The following is a 7,869-nucleotide window of genomic DNA, read 5'->3' as shown; positions in this document are numbered from 1 at the left end:
CCCCCAAAAAGGCTGGTCGTCCACATAAGACAAATGAAAGAGAGGACAGGATAATGCAGAGACTCTCAACGGGGAATCGGTTCAGCACTGCAGCTGGAATTGCTCGTCAGTTCAGCGCTGAACAGGGTCTGGATCTGTCTCTGCTCGTTTAAGAGAAGTCGGACTGAAAGCGCAGTCTGCAGAGATCAAGCCTCTCATCAGCAGAAAGAATCAAAATGCTAGACTCACCTTTGCTGAGGAGCATGTTGTGTGGAGAGAGAAGAACGGATCCAAAGTTCACTTTAGTGTTGAGAGCAAGTTTAGCTTATTTGGGTCTGATGGGAAACATTATGATCAGCGTCAAACTGGGGAAAAACTGAAGCCGAGTGCGTAAGTCAGTCAGTGAAAGCTGGAGGAGGAAGTGTGATGGTTTGGGGGATGTTTTCTGCAGCAGGAGTTTGGTCTCTTATACAGATACGTGGCAGGTGAATGCAAATGTTTATCAGAACCTCCTTCAGCAACATGCAGTTCCTTCCCTGCAAGCATCTCCCAATCGAAAAACAATGTTTCCGTCACACTGCAAAACGTGTAAAGCAGTTCTTGAAGCTGAAAACACTGAAATAATGAAATGACCGGCCCAGAGTCCTCATCTAAACCCGACTGAAAATCTCTGGAAAATCCTTGGCAACAAAGTTCTGGCTAAGAAACCCACTACAGTCACCGAACTATAGAAGAGACTGGAAGAAGAGCGGAGCAAGATCACAGCAGCGCAGTGTGAGAAACTAGAGATGTGCTGAAGTCACTCAAAGCAGGGCCTCGACAATTCCTACTGATTTCTGACAGCTGTAACCCTCCAAAATATCAGTCGTAATCTTCTTTCCTGCTGCAGTGGTTACTGTACTCTGATTTTGATCACTGTGTTTCCACAAAATAAAGATTTTGTTGAAATGCTTTGGCTGTTTTGTCAAACATGATAGTATAACAGTGGTATACCTACAGCTAATATTCCTTCAAATTTTGAGCAATGAAGATTAACAATATTTCAGAAAAAAATAAAGTTTTTATAGATTGTTCTCTCATTTTCTCCTATCTCCACTGTGACATATATATCACTATCAGCTTGTTGCAAAGCGGGTTTTTTTTTTGTGGACAGAAAAAAAAGGAAGTGTATAAAGTTCAAAAGGTCAGAGACACTTATTCACAGTCTTGTTCAAAACTAAATTACAATGGTGCAGGCTATTGAAATGCATGTGTGCAATAGTAAGGTTGGTCATACAGTACAGTACAGTACGCTACTGTATTCACAAAATGCAGACTAAATATTTTCTTAGTGCAAACCCTTCAACCATTTCTGATGCAATCATGATGGTGCATTTCCTGGTAACCGTGTAACCTTACACACCCACCATTTACCTTCCTGCTATGCAAAAGCATTTGAACGCTGATGTGATGGAAACCGAATGCTGAGACTTTGTCTCGCTCCACTTAAAGGCGGATCGAGTTGCACAATCCCATCCGGAGCCCAATGACGCCATTGTTCTCATGACACGCTGTTATCTCTGAACAGAGCAGCCGGCACAGACACTGTTGTGTTTCCCAGACAATCTGTTCAGATGACCAGACACAACACATGCATGTCACATGGATGAGTAATGTTACTGCATGCACAGCGGGAGGAAGATGTAACTCATCTGGTGATGTAAAAGAGAAAGAAATATACTCCCTCTCAGTTGATGTACTAATAGAGGCATTGCTACCTCATGAAGAGGAGTTATTACATTCGAAAAGGAGTTTTAATGATTCATTTGGTTACTTCACAATATTTGCTTCTCTTTTTAAAGCTGAATTCAGCAATAATGTTTAAAGGAATAGTTCAGGCAAAAATTAAAATTTGTTGAAAATGTCATCACCCTCAGGTCATCCAAGATGTAGGTGAGTTTCTTCATCAGATTTGGAGAAATGTAGCATTACGTCACTTGCTCAGCAATGGATGCTCTGCAGTGAATGGGTGCCGTCAGAATGAGAGTCCAAACAGCTGATAAAAACATCACAATAATCCACAAGTTATCCACACCACTCCAGTCCATCAGTTAATGTCTTGAGAAGTGAAAAGATGCATGTTTGTGTGAAACAAATCCACCATTAAGAATTTAACTTTAAACCGTCACTTCATGGCTAAAATACCAGTCCATAATACATAATAACGCTTCCTTCCATCTCCTGTTGTCTCTCACATCAAAATCCAGCCACATATTTGTTCAGAGCTGTTTTGGCTTGTAAACGGTGCTTGATCTGTGCAGATTTCTCTCCTGATTCAGACCAGATCACTTTTTCACTGGAGGAAGCGTTATTATGGATTATAGACTCATATTTTAGCAGAAAGCAATGGTTTGAAGTTAAAAATGTCTTAATGACAGATTTGTTTCTTACAAACATGTAGCTTTTTGCTTCAGAAACATTAACTGATGGACTGGAGTGCTGTGGATTACTTGTGGATTATTGTGATGTTTTTATCAGCTGTTTGGACTCTCATTCTGACGGCACCCATTCACTGCAGAGCATCCATTGCTGAGACACTGATGCAATGCTACATTTCTCCAAATCTGATGAAGAAACAAACTCATCCACATTTTACAGAAGGGTGAAATCTTTAATAATGCCTGGGATTTGTCTCATTTAGATTCAAAAATTCAAAGCACAATTAACAGGCTAAAAGCTTCTAAATCAAATTAATATTTTACACATACAATATTGAGGTTTCTTGGATCTCAAATAAAAACTTGAGCATTAATATATCACAATATCTCAGGGCTTTAAAGAATTTCTTCTCAGCACGAGTCCATTCAGAAGGACGGCTCTCGTCTGGTTGAAAATATCTGTATTGAGTGAGACACATTTGTAGTGATGCACCAGGAGAATATAAACGATCTACTGCAGCTGCTTTTTGCTGTAGAACGGTTGCCATGGCAACTACACGGCCAGCGCTACTGACCTCATGCTTGCCTCTGAACAGATGCTTCAGTGATGCTGCGAAGGAAGTCGAGTTGCTCCTGCACAAATGCAAGAGGACTCTGTTTGGAGTTGGGCTTTTACACGGATGCACTCAAACTAAATATTTAAGCCTGAATGTAAGATTTATGTATTCGAATTGCATTTAAAATTTCCATTCATTTGGATTACATAGCGTTAACATAAATTAATAAACTTAATGTGATGCATATTTGACAGTCATACATAAATGAAACTGGTCAGATTTCTGTAATAGCACTAATAAACTGAATGTGTTTTAAATAAGCAATAACCAGGTTTATATATTTATCATCAATAAATCAATTGGTTTAAATCTCATAATTTTTTTTTATTGTCATTTTAAACTGTCCTTTTCAACTGCCATTTTAAATGGTATTTTTATTTTATTTTATTATTTTATTTATGTATGCATGTATTTTTTTTTTTTTTATTGTTTTATTTTTTATGTGCGTGTCACTTTTAAATTGCCAGGCTTGGAAAAGAAACAGATAAGGTTTCTGTAATAGTACTAATAAACTAAATGTGTTTTAAATATATACGTTTTTATGTAATAATATTGCTAGCCATATGTTCGTAAATGTTTTCACAAATAACAGATTTATGCAGATTGCAATCAATTTGAATAAATGCATTTTGAAAATATGTTTTAAATGAAAGATGCAAATAGTTAATAATAAACTATGGCATGATTTTTGAGTACAGAACTCTTATGTGTTTCATATATGCACCACATTAGGTTTATTACTAGTTTTTTTATGTTAAAACTGTATAATCAAAGTGCTTGGAACGTTTAAAATATTTTTTATAAATTTAGGCCTAAATATTTTTTGAGAGTCCATTATTTCTTATGTTTTCAATGGATTGAACTAAATGTTCAATACACTGAACTTTACAAACATATATTGAATTACATGAAATGAGAAAGACTTTTCCAATGAATGAAATACCCTTTAAAGACACATTAACATGATTATAAAGCAGAAACTGGTCAGAAAAATAAAAGACAGCTTTAATCTTTGTTTGTGATTAAACGTTTTGACCTATAGATTAACAGCCAATAGCACTCAAGGGAATTTTAATATAGAAATGGCCCTAATTAGGTAATTCTGCACATTTGTTAACTTGCATTACCAAGTTTACATGCGCAGCTGTGATTATATCTGTCAGGGGGAGGCTGCGCTGATGCCAATTTCGTACTAATCAGTTTGCACACTTTAGACAGTCGAGACATAATTTTCCATTCATTAAGATGTCATTTGTTGTTGTGAAGCAGACAGCAGCCTTTGACACTGAATTTAATTTCATCCCAGACTCAAACATCCCTTTCAGATCATGCTCATGAAGTACTGGGAATAAATAAAGACATTCAGAATGAATGAAAGAAAGAAAAAAACTAGTTAAACTGCACTTGTTCATTTAAGAGGAATAGATTGCAACCGTTGTTCAGTAATCATTTGACATCATCATGGTGCTTATAATATATTCTTAAACCAAATTTGACTATCCGACCAACTGACCAACTTGACAAAGACCTACAGGAAACATTCTATGAACAAAGTTATGAAAAATCATTCATCCAGTAACGTCAATAGAACATTCGTTCAAAGTTATCTCTCAGGTAACAAAAGTAGGATATATAAACGTTGTGGGAACATTGTTTTGAAATGTTTCTAAAATTGTTGTGATTATAACGTTAATTTAAAGGTTACAAAAATGTTTCTTACAAAGTCCTACTAACTTTATTTTCACCCAAAATATAACATTATTAGAATGTTTACTCGTAATATTCTAACAATGTTAAATGTCCAGTTTTCTTATTAATTAGAATGTTAAGGTTACTTGAACATTTCTTATAACATTCTACTACCCAAAATATAACGTTATTTGAAGTTTTTTAATATTCTAAGAACATTCAAATGTTGTTTTTTTGTGATTGTGTGATTATAACGTTATTTAAAGGTTGCAAAAATGTTTCTTACAACGTTCATCAAGTGTAAACAACATCATAAGGACGTTTTGAGAATGTTGATCTCGGAATGGTTTCTCAACGTTATGCAAATGTATATCAAATATTAATAAAGTTATCAGAATATTACATAAACATTACTTTAAGAACGTTTTGTTTTTCAAAAAAGTTATTGACAGTTGTTGAGATCAATCCCTGTTAGCTAGGCTGGTCTTTAATAATAACGTTATCAAAACATTAGCACAAAAATGTTTGGTTGGACGTTAATCTGTTTCTTAAACATTACTACTTACTAGTTTCTGATGTTCAGAGAATATTACAAAGTAACATTAATGTTTACAAAATTATCAAATTGAACCTTTCCTTAAAAGTTTTTCCTAATGTTAAGAAAAAACCTTTTTAAAACATTCAAACAACTGGACTTTCATTTTCATAACATTTTCATAACTTAATGGGAACTTTAGCAAAACGTTTTTAGAACATATTTTATTTAGCTAGGAAATTACAGTTCAGTATTTTTTGTGCCGTTTTGATCTGAAATAGCTGATATCACAAACTATTGTATATCCATTTCAGTCTGTCTATACAAATAAATTATTAGAAATATGTGTAGATTTTGTAATTTTACTCATCTAAAAGTAATCAGCACAAATCATTTCACAGACGACTCGGAACCAAAGCAGAACATGCAGTTTTGCTCGTGAATAACTAGTTTACTTGCTTCTAAGGACCTCAGACTAAACTATGAATATCTTTCAAAGACTTTATGCCACTAACCTGGTGAATATTGTCAAATCCAGCGATTAGTTCTTCCTCAAAAGAGTTCATTAATTTCATTTGCAGGTGGACTCAAGCATCCTCCAACTCCTGGAAGTTGCATAGAGTCGGTCAATCAGATTGAAATGGCTTATTTCAGTCACGTCTTGCCAGTTTTGTGTGCATTATGTATAAATTAATGTGTTAATGTAGCAAACAGACATTCTATTTGATATTCATTTTTTCACATTTTATGAGCCACACTGTGTAAAATATGTTCACTACTTCAAAAGGCTGTTTTCAAGTGTTCTCTTCAGTGTTTGATCCTCCATCCTCTGCTGACTGTTGCTATGGTGACAATAAGAGTGAAGCAGCCTTTGATGTGCGTCTCCAGCACACGCAACAGCATGAAACTGAACACAGCGACTGAACGACTGCGTCTTTCTAAAAGGCATGCTGTGTAACACCCAACAGTTCTTGGGTGTTTTCATCTGTCTTTTCAAGAAACAAATTAAGGATTTTTTTTTTATTATTAAAGTTCTGTTGATGTCTAAATCTAATAATAATAGGGGCAGGCAATATGATCTTATTTCATGATAAAAGTAATTTTGTTTCACAATAATGATATATACAATTTATTTATTTTATTTTAAATTTGCAATTAAAAATATAAAACCAAATCCATAAAAAATTACCTGAAAAAAAATTATATATATAAATTATATTATATTATATTCGCATGCCAATGTGCATTGGCTCGTTTAGTTTACACTCGAAGTGGATTGGTCTCTCTAAGCGAGATCCCAATTTCGTCGGTCATCCGACGTGACGTCGAGAGTGACCGACTGAAAGGGAACTGCATACTGCAATATACACAATATAGCAATTTGTATAATTGCCATGCCATCATTCGCCATACTGCCCAGCCCTAAATAATAATAAATACTATATTTTTGGACATTCTCAGTAGAGACAAAAATTCCTAAAGGAATAATTTAAGCAAAAATTAAAATGGTAACATTTCAAAAAAATTAAATGATTCCTTAAAGGAATAGTGTTAAAAAATGCAAATAAATTAATAAACTGCCAATTACTCATCCTCATGTCATTTTAAACCCATATGATGACAGTTATTTCTGAGGGTCGGCTCTCCCTTTAAGATAAACTGTAAATCAGGACGGAAAAATCTCTAATTCATCAGTTTGATGAGGTAAGCACAATAACTGCACGGCTTTGATGTGCATCTTGAATCCGTAACGAAGCCTCTCATATCAAGGTTAATGAGAATTCGACTAATTCTCTAATCAGCTTCTTTGAAATGTAAAACAGCAGCGTGTTCTTTGTCTGGGTAATGAGTTTGAATGAGTGAACTGGAGTGCTTACATCATCATAAACATCACTTTATCCCAGTAAGGAGCTCAACGGCCTGTTGTGAGAAACACTTTCCTCTTGATTATTCGTTGGCACCTGAAGGACAGGTTGAAACTATAAGGAGACGAATGATAAATAGTTCCAGGTTTCTTTGAAACCAGTGGCCGTTTTAATTGGATTCCATCGTTTCCACGGTAACCAGCTTTCATCCTCCAGCCGAAGGAACATGAATTCTTTAAATGACAGCTGAGATATATTTTTATGTCCTGATCATAGATTTGGCTATGAATCTGAATTCTAAAAATGTAACTAAATTTAAAATGAAAATATAAAAATAAAAGCTATTTATAAATACTGTATATAATAGTATATAAATAATACTAAAATAACAATAGCCATAAGCAACTTCTCTAATCTAATAACTCTTATCCAGGGTTATTATAGATTATTAACTATACCCATAAAAATCGTTATTTGAAAAATAAATAAATAGTTATCTGAAAAAAAAACTTAAAATTATTTTATTTCAGGCAACATCTAATCTAATAACTCTTATCCAGGGTTATTATAGATTATTAACTATACCCATAAAAATCGTTATTTGAAAAATAAATAAATAATGTTAACTGAAAAAAAAACTTAAAATTATTTTATTTCAGGCAACTTTTCTAATTTTCATTTAGTTTAACTTTAAGTACTAAAATAACTAAATGTTAATAAACTAAAATGAATGTAAAAAAAATACATAAGTAATAAAAAAGTAATAA

General features: G+C 34.0%; 1 long non-coding RNA gene across 1 annotated transcript in view; it reads right to left on the bottom strand.

Annotated features, from left to right (window-relative positions):
* LOC107728317 (uncharacterized) overlaps positions 1 to 6,048 on the bottom strand; it is a 14,699-nt gene extending 8,651 nt beyond the window's left edge. Inside the window, exons 1-2 of the long non-coding RNA XR_001638450.1 lie at positions 5,753 to 6,048; positions 5,529 to 5,556 (exon numbers count right to left, since the gene is read on the bottom strand). This is a non-coding gene — a long non-coding RNA (uncharacterized LOC107728317). The remainder of the gene's footprint in view (positions 1 to 5,528; positions 5,557 to 5,752) is intronic.
* Between the last annotated feature and the right edge of the window lie 1,821 nt (positions 6,049 to 7,869).

Source organism: Sinocyclocheilus rhinocerous, unplaced genomic scaffold (assembly GCF_001515625.1).
Source record: "Sinocyclocheilus rhinocerous isolate Xijiao unplaced genomic scaffold, SAMN03320098_v1.1 scaffold247, whole genome shotgun sequence".
Classification (NCBI taxonomy): domain Eukaryota; kingdom Metazoa; phylum Chordata; class Actinopteri; order Cypriniformes; family Cyprinidae; genus Sinocyclocheilus; species Sinocyclocheilus rhinocerous.
This window is presented reverse-complemented; position numbering and strand designations above follow the sequence as displayed.